This window comes from Thamnophis sirtalis, unplaced genomic scaffold (genome assembly GCF_051295495.1).
Source record: "Thamnophis sirtalis isolate CommonGarterSnake01/CBP01778 unplaced genomic scaffold, rThaSir2_p1.2 scaffold_9, whole genome shotgun sequence".
NCBI classification, from domain to species: Eukaryota; Metazoa; Chordata; class Lepidosauria; order Squamata; family Natricidae; genus Thamnophis; species Thamnophis sirtalis.
This window is the reverse complement of record NW_028261389.1, coordinates 4,027,100-4,039,346: the sequence shown is the minus strand read 5'-3', so window position 1 is coordinate 4,039,346 and position 12,247 is coordinate 4,027,100. Positions and strand designations below refer to the sequence as shown.

The window sequence follows — 12,247 nt, the reverse complement described above, 5'->3', positions numbered from 1 at the left end:
CCGGAGCGCAAAAAATGGCCCTATGGGCAAACCGGAAGTTTGGGAACGGACTTCCGGTTTGCTCGTAGGGCCGGTTTAAGCCCTCCGGAGCCTTCAGGGACATTCACGAGGCTTCCCTGAAGACTTCGGAGGATGAAAAACGACCCTATGGATGGGAGTGGCTGTTTTTGCCCTCCCCAGGCTCCTATAAAGCCTCTGGAGCCTGGGGAGGGCGAAAAATGGCTTTAAAAAAGGCTGAAAGTGAATGAATGAATGAATGAATGAATGAATGAATGAATGAATATTATCTCAGCTTTTTCCCCCAATTTTTCCGTACTGTTTTTATCCCTTTAATGTTTTCAGAGGTACACTTGCCCAGCCTCCCTCTATGAGATGGATGGGCGATTCCTTTTTTTAAAGTTTTAATTTTTTTTTATTATTAGTTTACAATACGGCATACAGAGAGAATACGAAAGTAAAACAGTAGGAAAGTTAGGAGGGGCCGATTCCTACGTCTGATCCTTCAATCCATAAAATAAACGGCAGTTTCAGTGCTTCACAAAGTGTGTGTGTGTGTGACAATTTCCTGTGCCCATTCGCGTTCCCCTCCCCCGTTCCCGGAAGAAGATCAGCCGAGATCTCGCGGCATGTTTGCCAAAAAAAAAACAAAAAAAAAACCCCACGCCCTTTTATTACGGATACATAATTGTCAGTAACTTAAAGTTTCAGCTCGCTGGTACGTTACAAGGATGTAACCAGACGCTTTAATCATGATTTGCAAACCAAGGGAAACTTTCCGTGCTGCGGAGTTTTCGGAGACACGATTTTAGCAGCGCCGGGATTCAGAGCGACCAAGATGGTCGTTCAGCAATAAATTAAAACCACCGCTTTCCCCGCGAAGAGATCTTTCCCTAAAGCAGGGGGTATCCAACTTTGGCGACTTTTTAAGATTTGTGGACTTCAACTCCCAGAATTCCCCAGCCAGCATGGCTGGCTGGGGAATTCTGGGAGTTGGAAGTCCCCAGGTCTTAAAGTTACCCAGGCTGGATTGCCTCTGTCTTAAGGGCAAGTAAGGTTTGGCTTTCCCTTCCCTTCAATTACTACTAAGAGGGTTAAGCATTACGCCGTTCCCAGCCTAAGGAGATAAACATAGTCGTCATGATGCCATAGCCCACAGCTGTCGATTGGGGTCTTCTGGAGATGGTGCACTTTCCACCTGTGGGGTGTTGGATCGTTCCGGAATAACCCGCTCCCCCCCATCCTTCCAGCTGCTAGAATCGAAGTGGTGGAAAGGATGCGCCGTGCGCGGCAGATGTTATCCTCCCCGGCCAGCGTTGCACTGCAAGAGAAGAGGGGGGGGGGAATCAAGGTGGGGGGGAAAAGAAAGAAAAAATCAGAATAGCAATAGCACTTAAGACTTATATGCCGCTTCACAGTACTTTTCTAGCCCTTTCTAAGTGGTTTTAAAATGTTAGCCTCTTGCCCCCCCAACAATCTGGCTCCTCGTTTTATTCACCTCGGAAGGATGGAAGGAAGAGTCAACCTGGAGCCTGGTGAGATTCGAACTGCCAAATTGCAGGCAGCAGAAGTCGCCTGCAGTACTGCACTCTGACAACTGCGCGACCGAAAGAAGCCGAGCTACAAAACTAGGTATGAAACCTTATCTATAGTAGAATCGAGAGCCAATTTAGTCTATAGGTTGATGTGCTAGGCTAGAAAATGGGAGTTCTAGTCCTACCTTAGGAGTGAAAGACAGCTGGGTGAATTTGGGCCAATTACAAGGAGACAGTGAGTTCTAGCCCCGCCTTAGGCGATAAAGGAGGCTGGGTGACTTTAAGCCAATTACAAGGAGACGGTAAGGTTCTAGTCCCGCCTTAGGCGATAAAGGAGGCTGGGTGACTTTGGGCCAATCACAAGGAGACGGTAAGGTTCTAGTCCCGCCTTAGGCAATAAAGGAGGCTAGGTGACTTTAAGCCAATCACAAGGAGACGGTAAGGTTCTAGTCCCACCTTAGGCAATAAAGGAGGCTGGGTGACTTTGAGCCAATCACAAGGAGACGGTAAGATTCTAGTCCCGCCTTAGGCGATAAAGGAGGCTGGGTGACTTTGAGCCAATCACAAGGAGACGGTAAGGTTCTAGTCCCACCTTAGGCAATAAAGGAGGCTGGGTGACTTTGAGCCAATCACAAGGAGACGGTAAGATTCTAGTCCCGACTTAGGCGATAAAGGAGGCTGGGTGACTTTGAGCCAATCACAAGGAGACGGTAAGATTCTAGTCCCGCCTTAGGCGATAAAGGAGGCTGGGTGACTTTGAGCCAATCACAAGGAGACGGTAAGATTCTAGTCCCGCCTTAGGCGATAAAGGAGGCTGGGTGACTTTGAGCCAATCACAAGGAGACGGTAAGGTTCTAGTCCCGCCTTAGGCGATAAAGGAGGCTGGGTGACTTTGAGCCAATCACAAGGAGACGGTAAGGTTCTAGTCCCGTCTTAGGCGATAAAGGAGGCTGGGTGACTTTGGGCCAATCACAAGGAGACGGTAAGGTTCTAGTCCCGCCTTAGGCGATAAAGGAGGCTAGGTGACTTTGAGCCAATCACAAGGAGACGGTAAGGTTCTAGTCCCGCCTTAGGCGATAAAGGAGGCTGGGTGACTTTGAGCCAATCACAAGGAGACGGTAAGATTCTAGTCCCGCCTTAGGCAATAAAGGAGGCTGGGTGACTTTGGGCCAATCTTCAAGAGATGGGGAGTTCTAGTCCCACCTTGGGCATGAAAGGCAGGTAGGTGAATTTCGGCCGTTTCTTATCTCAGCCCGCCTGCTGTTGTGCGGAAGAGAGGAAGTAAGTATGTTGGATATCTATACCATCTTGAGTTATTTATAATAACGGGCGGGATAAAACTCAATCAAACAAGCAACACAGAATTGTCCAGCCATATCCCCCCCCCCCAACAGAAGATGGCCTGGTATCTTTTGGGTGAAGAAGGTCTGCAGTTCCTAACAGCTTCATCACCAAACCTTTTGGACAGGATCCAAGGGAGGAAGAGGAGTTCATCCTCATGTGGCCGAAACCTTCTATTTCCCTGCGGCAGAATCTCCCCAACAGCCAGATCCAAAACTTTCTTGGACACGATATCTTCTGCCTACCCTCTTATTTAATTTTTTTTTCTTTAATTTCTTTCTTTTTTTAAAAAATTTTACTTTCCATTATTTTATTGATTATTTCATTTCCTTTTATTTCTTTCCTTTTCTATTTTATTATATGCTTCGCTTCGTTATATTTTTTTTGGTACTCTCTTTCTTATTATTTTAACGTTGTTTTACTCGTTTCCTTTGATTCTTTCTTTTGTTTTTCGTTCCTTTACTTTATCTATTTTCATTTCATTTTTATTTTATTTTAGTTGCATCCCCCCCCCCCCCCGCCTTTTGTTATCGGTTACGGTGCACAAACTCCACCACGGCCTTCCTTCATTGTGGCGTTTTTCAGAGGAATGATCGTTCTGTGTGTGTGTGTGTGTGTGTGTGTGTGTGTGTGTGTGTGTGTGTGTGTGTATTTGGGCTATGGAGGACGGAGAACCAATCGGCTCTCTGCACTTTCCTTTCAGGTATCCCAACAAGTGAGCCCCCAAAAAACTATAGGCCATTCTCCATCACCTGCAGTTTGCTGACTTTGGAAGAAACCCCCCAATTTTTCTGCCTGGGGGGGGGGCAGGGGAAGCCCTGCGTGACACAAGGAAGATTGAGGTGGGTGCACGCGGGGGGGGAAGCGCTCCTCTCGGGCGTTTGAAGCTTCCGCGGCTGCATCATTTCGGATGAATTGCTCATAAAACTTGCTCACGTGAGACCAGTGGTGGGATTCAGCCGGTTCGCACCTGTCCGGTTGGAGAACCGGTTAGTAACTTTCTAAGCAGTTCGGAGAACCGGTTGTTGGAAGAAATGTACTTTTGTTTTTTTCCACTTTTCAGGGCTAATCCTGTAAGGAAGGCAGGAAGGAAACGTTCTGGCGTTGTTTCTAGCCTAATCTATATTGCCCTGCTTACAGAAACTGCCTCTCCGGTTTACCCTTGCTACATTGTAAACAGCTAAGGCAAAGCGCCCATCGACCTAAGTGACATTGAGTTGGCCACGCCCACACAGTCACATGACCACTAAGCCCCACCCACCCACCCGGTCATTAGGGCAGAGGACTGGTTGTTAAATTATTTGAATCCCACCACTGCGTCGGACATCTCACCTGATTATAAACAAGTTTAGTTTAGTTTAGTTTATTTGTCTTGTATGCTGCCCACTCCCGAAGGACTCCGGGCGGCTCACAATAGACAAGGGAAGGGGGATAAATAGACAAAGACAACATTTTTTTAAAAAAACGCAACATTTCACAGTTTCCGTGGGGCTGGATGTTTCACAAGCCCCCCGGCCTGCTGGAGCAGCCAGGACTTGGTGGCTTTGCGGAAGGCCGGGAGGGTAGTAAGGGTCCGGGATCTCCACTGGGAGGTCGTTCCAAAGGGCTGGAGCTGCAACAGAGAAGGCTCTCCCCGGGGAGTCGCCAGCCGACATTGGCTGGCAGATGGAATCCGGAGGAGACCTAACCTGTGAGATCTAATCGGTCTTTGGGAGGTAATCGGCAGGAGGCGGTCTCTCAGGTACCCAGGTCCGATGCCATGTAGGGCTTTATAGGTAGCGACCAGCACTTTGAAGTGGGTCCGGAGACTAATGGGTAGCCAGTGCGGCTCGCGGAGGATAGGTGTGACGTGGGTGTACCTGGGTGCACCCACAATCGCTCGCGTGGCTGCGTTCTGGACTAACTGAAGTCTTCGAACACTCTTCAAGGGCAGCGTACAAGAGCGCGTTACAGTAATAACAAAACTCTTGCTCGCTTGCCAAATTATTCCGGGCATCGACATCAGTCAGAACTGTAAACTCAACTCTGAAAGGCAGATAAAGAGCTTTTCTATGGCACTTTCAGGAGTTGGTTAAGCCCTGCGAGGTAGTCCAGAGAAGCAAGAACTGCAGGTAGCCGACGATTTCACAACCACAACGTCTCACACCCGTCTGTGGGTAAGCAAGGCGGTGCTTCTGGTGAGCCACGCCCAATTTTACACCTTTTTTTTTTTGCTGCGGCCGTGAAACAAATCACCACGGTCGTTAAGTGAAGCGCTGGGTCATTGAGCGAATCCGGCTTCCCCCACTGACTTTGCTGAGTGAGAGCCAGCTGGGAAGGTTGACAGTTGCATTCACGGGACAACACCCCTCCCCCCCGGGGGATGCTGTACAAAATCTATGACTCAAATTTTGATCCTGTGACTCGCAGGGACCCTGTGACGGTTGTAAGGGCGAGGACCAGTTGTTAAGTCACTTTTTTTCAGCGGCGTTGTAAGTTCTATAACTTTATTCCAAGGTTATATTAACAGAATATTAACTAACTTCTTGGCGAGCTGGAAAAAAATGGGAGAGACAGTATCACCCCCAGATGGATTTGAAACTGGCTGATAAAATCCTACTCAATAGACCGAACCAGGAAACTGTAGACCAATTCAGATCCGCCAAAGTCTAGGAATGAGTAAAGTAATAACTAGCAGTCAGCATGGGTTTGTTAAAAACAGATCATGCCAACATAGTTGGCTAAATTAGTAGACCAGCGAAATACTAATGGACATAATATACTTCGACTTCAGCATTCGACAAATAAAGACCACAACCGACTACTTGGGAAGCTAGAAAAAGAGTGGGATGGATAGCTTCACCCCCAGATGGATTTGCACCTGGCTGAAAAACCATACTCAAGGAGTGGTCCTTCATGGCGCTACGTCCACGTGGAGGAAAGGAAGCAGTGGGATACTACAAGGTTCTGTCTTAGGCCCAGTGCTCTTCAATATCTTCATAAATGACTTAGATGAGGGAATAGAAGAGGAACTCATCAAATTTGCAAAATTGCAAAACTGGGTTGTTAAGTCCCCTTTTTTTTGGGGGGGGGGTGGTCTGTCATCACTTCAAACGGTCATTAAAGCAACCGGTCGTAAGTCAAGGACAATATGTATGTAGCACTGCTAGTCCTCGACCTGCGACCACCATCAAGCCCAACATTTATGTTGCTAAGCGAGACAGTTGCTAAAGAAGCCTTCGCCCCATTCTACGACCTCTCTTGCCACTGAGTGAATCACTGCAGTTGTTCAGTTAGCCACACGGTTGTTAAGTGCATCTTATCCCCTTCTCCCCCTCAGACTAACTCCTTAGCAACAGAGCGTTTTTCAGGTGGGGAGGGGGAGTAGAATGTCTAAAACTCCCAGCCCACAGGCCGGATGAGTCACGTGCTGGCCACGCCCATGCCCAAGTGGCAGCTGGAACAGAATTCTTTTCAAGTGGGGAGGGGGAGTAGAACATCTAACTCCTTAGCAACAGAGCATGTTAATAATAATATAAGAAATTATCCGTGGAATTCACTTGACGGAAGGTTGCAAAAGGGGATCGTGTGTCCCTGGGACCCCACGACCGTCATAAATATGAACCAATTGCCAAGTGTCCAAATTCAGATCACTAACCATGAGGATCCTGCAACCATCGTTACGTGTGAAAAAACATTCATTGTTCGCTTTTTTGAGTGCCGTTGTAACTTCGAGGGGTTACTAAACAGGCAGTCATAAGCCGAGGACTACCTGTATACACCTAAGTGTTTTGGGGGAGAAGCATGCTGCGCCCGTTCCCCCGAAATGTCCACATATGGTGGGGAAAGACTCCGAGAAACCTGCCTCTGACGCGTTTTCCCGTGCCAGCTAAGCCCGCGCGGAGAAGCGTCCTCCATTTCTCTTCCGTTGTGAGTGTTACAAATGGGGAGTATCGAACGAGCAACTTGAAAATGCCAGGAAAAGCTGTGTGAGTACAGATGCCCTAATTGTCTTCCTCTTTCTCTGCTCCTTCCAGATGGTCGCTGCCAGTTTCCGGCACTCTCGAGACAAAACTCCGTACAAAAAGAAATTTTGGCCGGCTGCCTCCATGGCCATTATCATCGCACTCGCTCGCTCTAGATGCGCAGAGCCACAAAGGAAGAGAACGAGAGGCGCTCCAGCCAAAACGGCCTTCCTGGACCGGGTCTCGTCCGTCCATCCGAGAGGGACTTAAGAGAGTAGATTGGCTGCTGGGCCAACTTGGGAAAGACGGGATAATAAAAAAAAGAAAACCACAAGAGGGTTTAATTTAAAAAAGCAGGGCTCGCGACGAGCCAAAACGGACGCGCTGTGGCCGCTGCTGGCAATCTTACCCAAGTGCTGTTGGCGGAGAGCCATTTTCTGCATCCTCTTCGTGAAAAGGCAAGAAGGGAGCAAAAACTCACAAAATGTTGAACAGCGGCTGATTTCAGAGGACGGCTTGGCAATTATCCATCCAGGGAAAGTGTCAGGTGCAAAGAATCAGGTGCGTTGGTTAGGTTGCGGGGTAGATTTACGGCTAGTCGTCGACTTACGACCCAAAACTGAGCCCAAAATTTCAACTACTAAACAAGAGGTTTTTTTGCTCCATTTTACGACCTTCTCGCCACAGTGGCTAAGCGAATCGGTGCTTAACACGGTGGTTAAGTGAATCTGGTTTCCCCATTGGCTTCGCTTCGGTCATAAGTCATTTACTTTCAGGGCCGTTGTAATTTTGAGCGGTCGCTAAACAAATGGTTGTAAGTCGAGGAGTACCTGTACTCGAGCCTAAGCACAAGAATCTGGTCCACTTAAGTTCAACAGGAAATTGGTGCCTGTTAAGGGTTAACGAATTCAAGAGGGGTAGGATATGGACCGTTTGTGGGAATGCAATGATTCTAAGCTAATGATGCATTTAACTCTGCCCTCAGTTCTGCCTATTCTTCTCCTGTAGAAAGCCTTGGAGCTTGGACCGGACTTGAACAACCACAGCCCAGCAGGGTTCTGACCCAGCTCCCCAAACATGACATAACTCTAACCTTAACCTTAACTCCTCTGAAGTGAACTCAAAAGATTCCTTTATTGGGAATGCCGGCAGCCCCGGCAAAAAGTTTTTATCGCCGGCTGACAAGTCCCTCCAACAGGGAGATGGATAGTTGCCTGCCACACCTATTCATCTCTGCCCCCTGCCTTTGCTCCCCAGAGCTCGGGTGGGGCTTCGCTAGTAGCGGTGGCTCTTCCGTCCTGAGGACCGGCCCATAGATTTCCACTGCTCTCCTCTCCTCTGACTTCTGTGCATCCGCACGTCAGGCACTCAGGGATCTTCTGTCCCAAGGACCGGCCCATAGATTTCCACTGCTCTCCTCTCCTCTGACTTCTGTGCATCCGCACATCAGGCACTCAGGGATCTTCTGTCCCAAGGACCGACCCATAGATTTCCACTGCTCTCCTCTCCTCTGCCTTCTGTGCATCTGCACGTCAGGCACTCAGGGATCTTCCGTCCCAAGGACCGGCCCATAGATTTCCATTGCTCTCCTCTCCTCTGCCTTCTGTACATCCGCACGTCAGGCACTCAGGGATCTTCTGTCCCAAGGACCAGCCCATAGATTTCTACTGCTCTTCTCTCCTCTGACTTCTGTGCATCCATGCGTCAGGCACTGGACCCAGCTGTTCCTCCTCTTCCTCATCAGCTGCCACCAGGCCTGGGGGCTGTTGACTCTCCATCTGAGGGCTGATGGACGGCCCGGGCTCCACCTCCTTCTCTCTCTCTAACAGCTCCATTCCCTCTTCCCCCTCGGAGCTCCCAGATTGCTGCGATGCTGACCCTGATTCCCACTCCTCCTCCTCCTCCTCCTCCTCCTCCTCCTCCTCCTCCTCCTCCTCCTCCTCCTCCTCCTCCTCTTCCTCCGATTCGGCTGCTGAAGAGGCCGGGAACCGACAAGCCACAACAAGCACCGAACGCAGCATCCCAGCATCCAATCCAGGGCTCAATTTTAGGGATACGATTTTTTAAAACACATTCTTAGGTGTGTTACGACAAAACCATTTTCACTCAAGGTACCTCAAATGGGTTAATTTACAGAAAGCCTCCAAAATCCAGGATCCGCGACTTCCAGGGAGTTAAAATTTGGCAAATTTGACAAGACATCTGGTGACATCAAAATATCATAAAACAGTGCATGGCATATTTTCCCCACCACATCAACAACCCTGTGAAGTGGTGAGACTAGAACTCGCCGTCTCCTGGCGACTGGCCCCAAAATCACTCATCCGGTTTTCGTGGCCGAGGCGGAACTAGAACTCCCAGTCTCCCACTTTCTAGCCTGGTGTCTTAACCGCAGGACCAAACTGGCCAGCATAATGTCATGCAATACAATGGGGGGGGGGGGGGGTGAGTTAGGGAAGGTTGGGCGTGGTCATCCCATCGCAATCACAACGAGCCGAGTGCGAAGAAAGGCTCAACATTTGCGCCCACCTGCCGAGCGTGCTGGACACACTTGAAGTATTCGGCAGCCAGAGCTGAGCAGCTGAGGGTCTGCTTTGGATTCTGTTGGTAGCACTGGAAGATCTGGTTCTGGAGATCGACACACACGGGGTCAGCCTTGTATCGCCTGGATGAGGAGACAAAAAAGAAGACACATCGCACGTCAAAGAATTGTCCTCACGGGTGAAGATGTGCACCTGAAGACTCGGAAGAAGACCATAACAGGCTTGGAAAGGGACCTTGGAGGTCTTCTAGTCCAACCCCCTGGCTCAAGCTCAGGAGACCCTACACCATTTTAGACAAATGGCTGCCCAGTCTCTTCTTGAAGACCTTCAGTGATGGAGCATTCACAACAGTGGTGGGTTTCAAAAGTTGTTGGAACCTACTCTGTGGGTGTGGCATCCTTTGTGGGAGTGGCTTGCCACCCATGTGACCGGATATGAAATTATGAATTAGTACTTAGGTCGGTCCAAGTTACAAGACCCTTGCACCCCTAACCCTTTAGAAAAAAAAATCCCAGGGGTCTTCAAACCTGACAGCTTTAAGACTTGTGGACTTCAATTCCCAGAATTCCTCCTCCAGTCACGTTGGCTCAGGAACTCTGGCATTGAAGTGTGCAAGTCTTAAAGCTGTCAAGTTACAAGACCCTCGCACCCCTAGGCCTTTAGCAGTGGTGGGTTTCAAACCTTTTTGGAACCTCTTCTGTAGGTGTGGCCTGCTTTCCGGGTCCACTGGTGGAACCTCTTCTAACCGGTTCAGTAGATTTGACGAACCGGTTCTACCGAAGAGGTGCGAACTGGTAGGAACCCACCTCTGATTCACAACTTCTGGAGGCAAGTTGTTCCACTGGTTAAAGCAAGGGTGGGTTGCAGGCGGTATGGCCCGGTACGGGTGTATCGGAGCCTGCCTGGAGCACTGGGTTCTGTTCGGGTACCGTGCTCCAGAGGGCCCACCCGAGCTCCTTACCTGTCCTTTAAAGCCTTCAGCGCTTCTACACATGGTGCGTACAGTGCCTGCACGACGCTCCGCCGTGCAGCTGAAGCATCGTGGAGGCTTGCGGAAGCGTCACTGGCAGCTACAACGCATGCCCGCGCGTCCAGGTGGACAACACTGGGCCCGTTCCAACCGTACCAGTTGGAATGGGATCCGGGACCCACCACTGGGTTAATGGTTCTAACTGTCAGGAAAGTTCTCCTTAGTTCTAACTTGCTTCCCTCCTTGATTTTGAATAGAGTAACAGAGTGGGAAGGCACCTTGGAGGTCTTCTAGTCCAACCCCCTGCTCAAGCAGGAGACCCTGCACCGTTTTAAGACAAATGGTTTGCTTGTCCGGCCCCCTTTTTCAACGCACCCAAAACTTCTGAAGTTGTAAACCAAGTCCCAAGGTTTTTATAGCACAGGCAATCCTCGAAAACAGCGGTGAAAATAGTGACTCACCAGCGTTTCACAGCCATTGTGGCACCCCCGTGGTCAAGGGTTCAAAATTCAAGATGCTTGGCAACTGACCCCTATTTATGACGGTCGCCGTCCCCTTTTGCGACCTTCTGACGGGCAAAGTTAAAGGAGAGGCCAGATTCACTGAACAACTGTGTTGCTAACTTGACAACGGCATAACGTTCGCTTAACAACGGTGGCAAGAAACCTCGCAAAATAGGGGAAAATTCGCTTAACAACCGTCTCGCTTAGCAAGAGAAAATTTTGGGCTCAATTGTGTTGCTACGTCAAGGACAAAACCTGCACTGAGTTTCTCTGGGAAACATCCCCACAATGTTTCAGACCAGGAGTGGGGAACAATGGCCCTTTTAAGAACTTGTGGACTTCAATTCCCAGAATTCCTGAGTCAGCCATGAATCCTGGGAGTTGAAGTCCACTAAAGGGGTCCATGCTGACTCAGGAATTCTGGGAGTTGAAGTCCACTGTTTCTAAAGGGGGCCATGCTGACTCAGGAACTCTGGGAGTTGAGGTCCACTGGTTCTAAAGGGCGCCATGCTGGCTCAGGAATTCTGGGAGTTGAGGTCCACTGGTTCTAAACGGGGCCATTCTGACTCAGGAATTCTGGGAGTTGAGGTCCACTGGTTCTAAAGGGGGCCATTCTGACTCAGGAATTCTGGGAGTTGAAGTCCACTGGTTCTAAAGGGGGCCATTCTGACTCAGGAATTCTGGGAGTTGAAGTCCACTGGTTCTAAAGGGAGCCATGCTGACTCAGGAATTCTGGGAGTTGAAGTCCACTGGTTCTAAAGGGGGCCATTCTGACTCAGGAATTCTGGGAGTTGAAGTCCATAGGTTGTAAAGGAGGCCATGCTGGCTCAGGAATTCTGGGAGTTGAAGTCCACTGGTTCTAAAGGGGGCCATTCTGACTCAGGAATTCTGGGAGTTGAAGTCCACTGTTTCTAAAGGGGGCCATGCTGGCTCAGGAATTCTGGGAGTTGAAGTCCAAAAGTCATAAATGTTTCCCCTACTTCTGCTTTTGGACCAACTTTAGACTGACAGCATCTCAAGATGTGAAATTAATCAGAAACTGGTAGTTAGAAATCCTGCAGCTGCTGTGGCCCCCCAAAGAAATTGGAAAAGGAAGTTGCGTGCAAATAATTTCCGGGACTTCATGACTCACGGCTCCTCTCGTGATTCATCTCGCCCAAGGGAGCTCAACGGAGGCTCCCAATGCCAACTGCGAACGCAGAGAGAATCACTGTTAAGCAAAGCAATTAAAACTTAAATTTGGACTTGACTCCTGCACGGTTCGGATGGGAGATTAAAAGAGGAGATGTGTTTCATCCACGTGTACGTTGGGCTCCTTAGTGTTTTTTTTTGGGGGGGGGGAGGAGGAGAATTCAGAGAGAAGGTTGTAATTAGAAAGAGGGGCACTCGATATGGAATGATATCGGTGGGGAGA

General features: G+C 49.3%; 1 long non-coding RNA gene across 1 annotated transcript; it reads right to left on the bottom strand.

Moving 5' to 3' along the window:
* Window positions 1-388: 388 nt before the first annotated feature.
* Window positions 389-9,487, bottom strand: LOC148044009 (uncharacterized). The gene is made up of 2 exons (XR_015697672.1): window positions 9,347-9,487; window positions 389-1,318 (listed from the first exon to the last, which is right to left on the bottom strand). It is a non-coding gene; the product is annotated as an uncharacterized LOC148044009 (long non-coding RNA).
* Between the last annotated feature and the right edge of the window lie 2,760 nt (window positions 9,488-12,247).